Genomic DNA, 12,320 nt, shown 5'->3' with positions numbered 1-12,320 from the left:
ACCACCCATTGTTTTTGGGGTTTCATTCTGGCCCTCCAGCTAATTGTATTTGAGAAAGTTAATGTACCGATGGGGGGGAGGGGGAGGGGATGAACGTGCAGGTAATAGGCAGAGAACAAGGGATATGGGGGCAGCAGATACTTCAGTACTCGGAAGCAGTAACCAACCTCTTATCTTATCACTGCTGCTATTAAAGAGAGTGCACCATATGTCCGACCTCTCTGTTTGGATGTTTAATAGAAGTGGTGCTCATGGCTCACAAGACGCTTAGTATGAATGTGGGTCATTTTGATAGCACAGTGATACTAATACGAATTGCTGTGAAATTCACTATTTATTTATAATGTTGAATCTCAGCATGTGAATTTATTTATTTATTTATTTATTTATTTAGCATTTTTATATACCGACTTTCCAATAACAGAGTTACTGATCAATTCGGTTTACATATTAACAGTAACATTGACGAGTAAATGTCTTACAATGAACAGGTCAATATAACTTGGATAAGTATATATGGGGTTAATAACATTTTAAAAGATACATTGCCTAATGTAGGCATAAGTAAGAGATACAGTGCCTAATGTAGGTTAAATAAACAGTTGGTAATTATAAGAGTGGGTTATGATCTTTGACTGCCAAAGAACATGTAGGGTTCATGTGAATGAGCTGAGGAGATAAAATATCTCTCAGCAGTAGAACTCTGCTAGTGTAAGTCGCACTCTCTGTTACGTGGACAGGCGAGGAGTCGCTCCGGTACTGGGAACTGTAAGTGCCAGTAAGTATGACCAGTAAAACATTAAGTATGAACAGTACGTGCCAGCTTGGCAGGACTGAGCCTGATGTTTCTGGTCTGCTTCCAAAGTTATATCTGAATCTTCACAACTGCAAGCACAACATAACTCTCATTGCAAACTCTTAAGCAGGACAGCAGAGTTATAAACCGTAATCAGCTAAGGATAAGACTGATGTATATTTAAGGCAAAAAAACCCAAAACAAAACAAAACTCCATAAAAACACAAGATCTATGGGGGCCTCAACCTCAGACTAGCAAACTGCTGAAGGATTTCCATGGTTTTTTATTTTTTTGAAGAGATTAGCAGTTTTCTCCTGTTCCTTTGGGCTTCCAGGTCAGTATGGACCAGGACCAGGGTTCTGGAGCTGGGAGCCTTTTTTGCATAACTACTCAAAGGAGAGGGGGAATGTGATGTTCCCCTATAATAGCCCCTCCCAGCCCCAGAGCTCCTGGAATCCTACAATCATGAGCCCTAAATCTGGCCACTAGGTGTCGCCATTGCATGATGACCAGGACTCCCCTTTCACTCCCCCCCTCCCCCCCAAGGCACTGTGAGTGAACATTTCCTTGTTAACTAACCAAACGTTCTTATACTTTGCAATTAGAATGTTTATTCATTTTTCTAGTTGTCATTGCTTTATGATCTTTGTCATTATAGTGAAAATTTATAACCCTTTTATAAGGTGATTTAATGTTAGAGGGCATCTACCTTTATCCACAAAATGCCCCTAATAACATAAGGCTAAGCTTGGTCAGACTATCAGACGGTCCGTTAGTCTGATAGTGGCCAGACTGGGTGGCCAGACTGGGTAGCCTGGAAGTGGCCGGCAGATCCCAGGCAGTCTGTTTCATATTACTCTCTGCAGGAATCAGGAGCTGGAGAAACCAGTCTGTTCCATTAATAATACTTTTATGGACCTGGCCTCAGAAACTTGTCCACACCATTCTTCAAACTCGATTATACCTAACCACATTTTCTGGCAACAAGTTCCATAGTTTAACTGTGCTGACTGAAAAAAAATACTTCCTTAAATTTGTTTTAAATTTGCTGCCCAAAATAATGAAAAATTGACTTTAAATAAGGACCTGTAGAGAAAATTCATGGGTATAAGTGACACAAATCACAGAAATCACACCATTTGTACAGAGATTTCTGGTGGCTGCAGACAGTGTGGCAGGAATCCAGTGCTCAAGAGTCTGATGCACTGACAGAATGGCCCTATTTAGATACAAGTTAAGATCTGCCCTATTAACACAGTAACATACGGGTCGATACAGTAAGGCCGCGTTAGAAAGAGTGTGGCAGTGCCGGGCGCACCCTCGTTCGCCGCACGCACAGTCCTGCTCACATACCGCTCGATACTCTATTTAAATTGCTTGCAAATGCAAGCCGCGTCTGCAAAGCGTTAGGCGAAGCATTAGGCCCGCGCAACCCATTTTACTGTATAGGCGCTTAATACAGCGCCTATACAGTATCCTGGGTGCGCTGGTACCTGTCATTTCAAATGACATTTCAAATGACAGGCGCCAGGAAGTGGATCCCAACTTTAACCCATGAAAACCTAAAAACCGAAAATCCCCTCCTCCCGAAGCGGCTCGACATGTGCCAACTTACCTTTTGTTGCTTTTCAGCCCCTTCCCTTCTCTGCCGCCCTCCGGAGGGGGCAGCCGGCGGCGAAAACGGCTCGCAGCGGTCCCCCCCGCACAGGTCCCGGTTCTCCTGGAGGAAAAATCCTCCCCCCCCCTTGGAGAACCCAGCTGGGGTTGAGAGGCGCGAGTACTGAGTAAATCCCCTTCCCCAGGGCAGTGCCCCCGACAGGGGCTGCAAGGTTGTGAGGGAAGCGAAGCGAAGCGTACTTTCATTGGCCTGAGCGCCCATCAATTTGGGCGCTCCAACCAATGAAAGCACATAGACGGGCGCGCGTGACGTCACGGCGTGCATCACGCCCGTCTATGTGCTTTCACATAGAGAATGAGGGGAGGGAGACTAGAGGGTGAGGGAGAATGAGGGGAGAATGAGGGGAGAATGAGGGATAAGGAAATGGACTGAAAAAAAAAATGTTAATGTAGCCCGTTGTTACGGGCTTAACGGCTAGTATTATATAAGTAAGCAGTTTCCTTTTTTGTTCTCTGTTTCCACATTTCAGTTTCTCTTTTGTTGTAGAAATTCAAATTCTTTTGCTGTCCCTCCCGATGCAGCCGCACGGCGAAACACGGCACCGTGTCGGGGGTCTATTTAAACATTGGATATCTTGCAATTTATGAATCGTGGAGTTGCCGTACTGATTTAAAAAAATTCATGAACACCATTCTCTGACTCTGATTCTTCCTACTGCATATTTCCCGGGGAGTGAAAGACTATCCTACACAGAGTAGGAGAGGGACCTTAGGGGTGACTGTGTCTGGTGATCTGAAGGTTGCAAAGCAATGTAACAAGGCGGTAGCCAAAACCAGAAAGATGCTGGGCTGCATTGAGAGGTAGAAGTAGCAGGAAAAGGGAAGTGATGACGCCCTTGTACAGATCCTTGATGAGGCCTCACCTTCTGCAGACCGTATCTCAAAAAAGATAGAGACAGGGGTGGAAACAGTCCAGAGGAAGGCGACCAAAACGGTGTGGGGATCTGTTTTAGAAAACCTATGAGGAGAGGCTGAAGGATGTTAATATATATATACCCCGGAGAAGAGGAGGTGCAGCGGAGATTTGATACAGATCTTCAGATACCTGACAGGTATCAGCGATGCACAAACTTCAAATCTTTTCCACTGGGAAGGAAAGAAATAGAACTGAGGGTCATGATATGAAATTCCAGGGCGGGTGGGGGAACGACTAAGAACCAATGTCAGGAAATATGTTTTTCACAGAGAGGGTGGTGGATGCCTGGAATGTCCTCCTAGAAGATGGTGGTGAAGGTGAGAGCAGCTAATGAATTCAAAAGAGCATGGAACAAACACTGCGGATCCCTACAGACTTAACGAAAGGGATGGTTATAACATTTCTGCGTAGGGGTAACCTGCATGGAGCGGCAGTTACTACCCTTAATAGAAACATGGGGTGTAATCTGGAAGTTACTGTCATAAGCAAAGTGCTGGGTACTAGACTAGATGGATGATTTGGTTTCGATCTGCCGTCATTACTATGTTACTGTATGAGAAGTCACACTATAAGTATGTGAATGTAGTTTTAACCAGAATGTACATTGATTGAGGAATTCCCAGGAGTTTGTTCACATTTTATTTGGGAGTATGTGCATTGTAGAATTAAGCACATCCTTTAACCTGCACACAGGGTGTGCAGTTTTCAACTAGACCCTTATTCCTGGGTGAAACAGCTTTTTACACTGCTAAATGACTTTAAATATTGCCCTCTCATTGTGCATGGATGATTCAATTTTCAAAAGGTTTTACTAACTTCAAAAACTAACTTCAGAAACTAGCCCAGTAAACCTCTGACTTTTAATATTTTTTTCCCTGCTGATCAGCTAAATGTGTTCAACCAAATTTATAGGACCAGAAAAGAGGCATCTCTCTCGTCGGCTCCGCTGGCCGGGGCAATATCGTTGAGCCCCGGCGCTCCTAGCACTCCCACCCCACCGCAACGCGTAAGTCTAACGGGACTCGGAGGATCCTCTGTGGGGACTGGGAGTTCTGGCGATTTGTTTGGTTCGGTTTCTGAAGCTGCGAGGAGAGGAGACCAGGCTGGGGGGGGGGGGGGGGGGGGGGGGGAAGAAGGAGAAGTCCAGACCGGAGGGGGGGATTCAATTTTGCCTCAAACTCCGGCAGAGATCACCCTGGGCTCACTTTGGACTGCGATTAAATCCCTGGAAAAGGCTATTGTTAACCCGACTCAGACTACCTTGAATGTTCAACTCAGTGTTTCATAAATTTGGAGAACTCGGCATCACTAAATAAAACTAATGTGGAAAAAATGTGAGAGTCGCCTAGAAAAAGTTGAGGTATTTCAGCAAAAGTTTGTAAAGTCTGAATTACTCAATGAGAAAAAAATCGGACTTCCTTGAGAATTCCATAAAGTATTTAAATTTGCGGGTATTGAATTTCCCCACAGTGAAATTAACTCCTGCAAGGGAAATGCTTAAACAATATTTAATTCAGGTGTTGAAGATGCCACAGCAATCTCTACCGGTATTTTCTAAGGCGTATTACTTACCTGTAAGACCTGGTGCTGATATGCCAGATGGAGGGCGGATATCTGAAAGATCTTTAAACCTGATCGAGATATTGGAAGCAACAATAGTTACTGAGATCAAGACAAGAGCTACACTTTTTTGTTACATTTGTTTTCTCAAAGGACCGTGATGCTGTCATACGTTTGGCATCATTTGGAAAATTTCCAAGGATAATCCAAGTTAGGAGGAAACGTTTTCTGAGACTGAAGCTATTGGGGCCAGATTTCTGCTGAAATTTCCTTGTAGGTGTGAGATGAATTACTTAAATTAGAAATATAAATAGAAAAACATGGCTCTTCCGTCAAGCCTTCCCGGAGTCTCAAGAACACTCTGACACCGGTCAAAGGGCATAACAGTCCACTATGGAACCCTTGATCTCACTATGGGACCCTTGATCTCACTATGGGACCCATGATCTCACTATGGAACCCTTGATCTCACTATGGGACCCTTGATCTCACTATGAGACCCATGATCTCACTTCCCTTAGGGCCCGCTTCGCCTGATTTGGACAGTCCATATGTTACGAAAGATACCCTAGTAGATGCATTAGTTCACTCTACGCCCATGAACATCTATTCACTGTTCCATGTATTACTTTTATTTCATTTTACTTTATTTATTTTGTTACGTCTTTTAACGCTGTTCGATGATTCATTTATTACTATTTAATATTTACGTTCTATTGTTCAGTGACCTTGTTTAATGTAACGCCTTAACCGCGACTGTTTTGTTATAATGCAAACCGATATGATTTGATATGTGTATCGAGAATGTCGGTATATAAAAATTCTAAATAAATAAATATACCTTTTTTGAAACTTCCCAGCTCCAAGTGTTTTTGGACTCTCATGCCCCAGTGACCACAGAGACTGGCTAGGAGCTAGTGAAATATACCCAGCTGTTGCCTCTGATTGCAAATGATACGGGATTTGAATGATCCTTATTCCTTTTGTTTTCCCGCTTATTATTATTATTATTAGCTCTCCCAGATTTCTTGAAGAAACAGATAAGACATAAGATATGATACAATAATGTATTATGCTATATTGCAATATATCTGTATTCCATTATAATTTGCTATTATAAAGTTTTTTGAAATGCATAAATAAAAATTTTTAAAAAAGAGGGACATCTCTCTCTCTCTCGCAGGTGGCTCCCGGGGTGGATTTTTGATTTAGCTTGTCAGCATGGATTTTCAGCACTAACCGGCTGAATTAAACCGGACAGCTATGGTTTTCCCAAAGATAGGTGCCCTAGATCCAGCCGGACACATTTTGTTTGGAAAGATTTAGGGAAATTTCCTGCTGCAAACCTTAACGAGTTACCTGCCTTGCAGCTTGTTGAAAATTGACCCCAAATTTTTTTTATTGGTTTAAAATACAACTTATTCCGTATTCTTCGCATACCCAGGGCTACAATTGGAGATAATTAAAGGGAAGGTCAAGCAAGAGACGTTTAAGGTAAAACAGTTGCTGGATGGCAAAAGGCTGATGGAAGCAGAGATAAACAGACAAAGAGAAGGGGAATGCAGGAAGATCGGGCAATGAAAAGCCCGCGTGGATGAGATCATGAATTCGCGAGGCGAGGCCAGGCTGGAGAGGTGCATTTTAACACAAACTCCAATAAGATTTTAGGCAGGCAGAGCGGCTGATAAGTGGGAATCCAGAACCTCGTGCCAATACGTTTAGCAGTAGGGGGGTAAAGGAAGTTAAATTAGCTGGGGTGGAGAGCTGTAGAGCAGCAGACCTTCGAATAAAAGTCTTCTTTAATCAGAATCGAGCACAAGACGATGGTCAGATGTCCAGGAATACAACCCGACGTGCGCATCACTGATTTTTTATCCAAGATACTGTGCAGGGAGATAGCACCCTGCTGTATATCATATCCTGTAACTGACTGGTAATATTACCTCACTCGTTTTCTGTGGGAAGACAGCCTGAACGTGCTGAGCTCACTCACACAGGATGGGATTTATTGGGTAGCGTCTGTACTTTTTAAGGCACTTGTACACTTTAAAGTGCCCAGATGTATTAGTTTCTGTTTAGAAGTGTTTTTGGCCGCATTTAAGGTTAATCCTTGCCAAACTCCCCTGCCCCCCCCCCCCCCCCCCCCCAAAAAAAAAGACAAACATTTTCTGGCATAAAGAAACAATTACATTCATAGAAACAAAATAGGAACCCTTACGGTGCTCATAAAATCCCTTCAGCGCATCTCTTGAAACCCCAAGACTCTCTGCTATCCCCCATCCTCTTCAATGTCTGCTTTGAACCCTCGACTGCCACCATTAGAAACCCTTGGACTCAAAAGTGTGCATCTATGCCTGAGATGTTCAGATATTCTTTCCATGCCAAGACACAAGGGACAAATTTCCTTACAGCAGTAAGAGAGCTGATGACTGTCAGGGGGCAGCAGGGATCAAACCAGGGGTCCCTGCAGTGGAGCCACAGGGACTCTGAATCAGCAAGCCCCCCCCCCCCCCCCCGGCAGAAAATACTAAGTGAAGCAAGGTTAGGAAGACCTGCCTCCAAACCAGCATTACAGGTGTCCCAAATAGAGGACTGTCTATAAAAAGCTCCAGCCTGACACACCTTTGCTGGTCCCACAGCACACACACAGAGTTTGCTCCTGTTGCCTGGCTGTGCTTCTGCAGCTCCTGATATTACATACTCTCCATCCCCAGCAGAGCGCGCCATGACCACGACCACCAAAGAGGTCCCACGGGTTAGCAACATGTCACAACCTGACAACACCCCTCTACTCACACTTGGCAATACAGCCTTATACCCTCAGCCCGAGATAAACAGCCTAAACTTATCCAAATCATGGCAAACCAAATAGCAACAGCAACTCAAAAACCCTTTTGAGTGCTTCTGCATGATAAATTAACTACACCTAACTGATTTCCAAACAGTCCCGCAATGCCATTTACATCGGTCTTCCACAGATGCTACAAAATGCAACGGCCAGAACTATCACAGGAAGGAGAAAATGGGAACCGACCTCACCCTTTTCCCATGTCACTGGTTCCTTCTTTCTCAATGCATCAGATTCAAAATCCTATCCCTGACTTTCAAAGGAAAGGAAGGTATCGGCCCCACCTGCCTGACAGAGAAGGTGAGGGGATACCACTCATCCCAGACCAAACACCTGACCATGTTACCCCCTCGAGGCCACTCATCAGAAGAAAAAGAGATGCAGAAACGTCATCTGAACAAACACCTGACCATTCTACCCCTTGAGGCCACCCACCAGAAGAAAAGGAGATGCAGAAACATCATGTGAACAAACACCTGACCATTCTACCCCTCAAGGCCACCCACCAGAAGAAAAGGAGATGGAAAAACGTCACATGAACAAACACTTGACCATTCTACCCCTCAAGGCCACCCACCAGAAGAAAAGGAGATGGAGAAACATCATGTGAACAAACACCTGACCATTCTACCCCTCAAGGCCACCCACCAGAAGAAAAGGAGATGCAGAAACGTCATGTGAACAAACACCTGACCATTCTACCCCTCAAGGCCACCCACCAGAAGAAAAGGAGATGGAGAAACATCATGTGAACAAACACCTGACCATTCTACCCCTCGAGGCCACCCACCAGAAGAAAAGGAGATGGAGAAACATCATGTGAACAAACACCTGACCATTCTACCCCTCACGGCCACCCACCAGAAGAAAAGGAGATGCAGAAATGTCATGTGAACAAACACCTGACCATTCTACCCCTCGAGGCCACCCACCAGAAGAAAAGGAGATGCAGAAACGTCATGTGAACAAACACCTGATCATTCTACCCCTCGAGGCCACCCACCAGAAGAAAAGGAGATGCAGAAACGTCATGTGAACAAACATCTGACCATTCTACCCCTCGAGGCCACCCACCAGAAGAAAAGGAGATACAGAAACGTCATGTGAACAAACACCTGACCATTCTACCCCTCGAGGCCACCCACCAGAAGAAAAGGAGATGCAGAAACGTCATGTGAACAAACACCTGACCATTCTACCCCTCAAGGCCACCCACCAGTTTTACGCTCGCCGCCCATGGCAGCCCCGCGGTGCAGCCCTCTCATCTTTCCAAGCAACCTCCAGGCTCCAGCTCCCCGTTGCTTGCGGCAGTGGGCCACCAGCTCTGACCTCGGGGTCCTGCCAGTGTCTGCGACCCTACTCCACTTCCCAGGACTTCCAGCCAGGATGCCTCCATCCATCGGGCCTCTCCGCAAGGTTCGTGGAGAGACGCCGCCAGCAGCACCGCACCCCTCTCTAGGCATGCGCACACGCTTCAGTAAAACCTTTAAAGGGCCCGCAGCAGGAACCTGGCCATGGACCTGGATGCTGATGTCAGATCCTTCAGCGTATTTAAGCTCAAGCCGAGCACTGAAGCTTTGCCTTTGCAACAGGTCTCCTCGGTTCCCTGTTTGGTTCTGAGGAAGCCTCCGTGCTTCCTTGTTCCGTGTTCCTGAGTGTCTTCTAGTTCCTGTGTCTTCATTCGTCTCATCTGTGTTTTGACTGATCTCCTGGTGCCGACCTCTGCTACGTCCGACCTTGCCTGCCTTCTCCAAGCCTGATCTCTGCTATGTCTGACCTTGCCTGCCTTCTCCAAGCCTGACCTCTGCTATGTCTGACCTTGCCTGCCTTCTCTCTGCCTTGACCACTGCTATGTCTGACCACGCCTACCTTCTCTGTGCCTTGACCACTGCTATGCCTGACTACGATTGTCTTCTCCGTGCCTTGACTACTGCTACGCCTGACTTCGCCTGCCTTCTCCATGACCTGACCATTGCTGCGAATGATTACGCTCAGACTCTTTGTGTCCAGAGTTCTACAATTACTTGCTACATCTTTCCATTGCTGCCAGCTCTCATTCAAGTTTGATAGCGATGCCTCTGTCCCTGTCCTCTGGACTTGGACTCTCAAGGCTCCGGCCTTGCTCTGCTCAAGCACCTTCAGTCAAACCTCGTTCCGCGGTGCTTGAGTTCCTGTACTGGAACCAGTCCAGGATAACACTACACCACCTGCTGGCCGCTGTGTCTGAGCTGAACTGTTCGCCTTTGTTGTTCTACCTCGAGGCCCGCCTAAGTCCTGCCGGCCCCGGCACCCAAAGGCTCAACCCGAGGGGAACATGGGCTGGTATAGGTGAAGCTCCAGTGGCCTCTAGCTTCAGCTCACTCCAACTGCTGACGATGGGGACCCGTAGGCCCCTGCCTACGGGTTGCGTCAACCCCACCTCAGCCCAAGAATCCACCTCCAGCGCAACAACCAGAAGAAAAGGAGATGCAGAAACGTCATGTGAACAAACACCTGACCATTCTACCCCTCAAGGCCACCCACCGGAAGAAAAGGAGATGCAGAAATGTCATGTGAACAAACACCTGACCATTCTACCCCTCAAGGCCACCCACCGGAAGAAAAGGAGATGCAGAAACGTCATGTGAACAAACACCTGACCATTCTACCCCTCAAGGCCACCCACCATAAGAAAAGCACTCCCTCCTTCTCTGTGAGGCATTCTGCCACCACCTGAAAACCTGGATCTTCAGCCAACTGGGTCTTGCCCAAAAACCTTACTACTAAAGAAGCCCCAGGTCAGGATGCAGGCTAACAAACGTCAGATAACTCATGTGCCACATGTTCCCACGGTCAGAAAACCACAGAAACCTCTGTCTCTGCCACATCTCCAAGCCGTCTTCGGTGAAAAACCTTGCTCAGCCTTTCCTCCTTTGGCGCTGTATTATTTACTGTAACAAGCTAACGTATAAAGCTACCCTCCTCTAAGTATTGTGACCTAGCGTTTAAAATCTACCTCGTAAGTACTGTAATTTAAAAGTTCCCTTTTTGCTTATTATAAATCCCCTTTGAAGTAGCTATCCAGTCAGAATGTGGAGTACAAACCCAAAAATTCTTTTAAATTAAATTAAAACTAATGATCTGGACGATAGTGTAAAACCCTAGAGATTGTCTGCATTCTCCCTGTTATAACATGTAGTATGGATAAGGTTGTTGAACCTGAGTGATAAACACTTTCTAGTGGTGAGAGATAATACCTACAGCTCCTCTCGCTCTCTAAACCAGACAAGGTGGCTACTTCAAATCCTAGCTTATGTGTTTCCTTTCCTCTCACCTGAACATTTAACTTCAACGTAACAGAATTGCCCTCGTTTTAAAAATTCATTGAAACCTCTGAGCGTGAGACCTCATCCGGAGTATCTTATGTCCAGTTCTGAAGGCCTTGTCTCCAGAAAGCTAGGGAGAGAGTAGCAGGAATCCAGAGCAAGGCTTCCAGAACGCACAGAGCCTTGCATCAAAAACTCTTCTCAGTTGAGATTAAGGGACCAAAACGTGCACACTCTGGGGGAGAGGAAGTCAAAGGCATTCAAATATGAGGCTGGCTGTAAAGAAACTCCAGAGTGACATAATTAGATATTTCCTTGTTTTTAAATTTGTTTTTATTGAAATAACATTCCTTTTTCAACAACAAGAATCAGCCTTAAAGATACAGTCATATTAAAGTTCGACTTGTTTAAAAAATAAATCCCAGCCTTGCAACCATCCCCACCTAACGTCCTCTAACCCCCAATTCCATATCAGTTTGGTAAGATACACGGGAAGTAACAGACCCCTTAGTTCCACTAGGTTGAAATATCACACCGTAGTTCAAAAGGTTTCCAAACAGTGCTAAAGTCTGTGAGGATATCATTTCTTATCGCCGTTAGTTTTCCCAAATAATGGGCTACTTTAAGGAGTACAGAAAAGGTGAACGACGCCTTTTCACCAGCTATAACTTTGCAGCATGCCGCAGTAACAATTTGCAAAATCAGTTTCAGCAGTTTCGTAGAAACATTAGATGCAGGAAAGCACAGTAAAAAATATTTTGGGATCTTTGCAAAATCGGACCTAGCACCATATCCCAATATTTTCGAACCAGTAAACATTCCCTCCAAATGTGAAAGGTCACCACCCAAAATCCACCTCCACAGTTACTCCAGCAAGCATTCTCCACCCTAGGGTGAACCTTGTGTAATCTTTCAGGAGTAAGGTACCAATGATCTAACACTTTATAATACCAATTTTCCACAAAAAGGGAAGAAATTGAGCATTTCCCTTCGTTTAAATAGCAAAGGTCTTATTGTTCCTCACCGATCTACGCCCAAAGATCCCTCTCTCAGGCAACAATGGGGCCGATTCGATAAATCAGCGCGGAAAAAGGGCGCTCAGTGTCGAGTGCCTGCTTTCCTAACGCGCGCCCAGCCACCTCTCCTGGGCACGCGACTGAATATTTAAATGAGGGGGTCGCGCTGCCAAGGAGGCTCTGGGGACAAACATACACCCC

This window comes from Rhinatrema bivittatum, chromosome 9 (assembly GCF_901001135.1).
Source record: "Rhinatrema bivittatum chromosome 9, aRhiBiv1.1, whole genome shotgun sequence".
Classification (NCBI taxonomy): domain Eukaryota; kingdom Metazoa; phylum Chordata; class Amphibia; order Gymnophiona; family Rhinatrematidae; genus Rhinatrema; species Rhinatrema bivittatum.
This window is presented reverse-complemented; position numbering follows the sequence as displayed.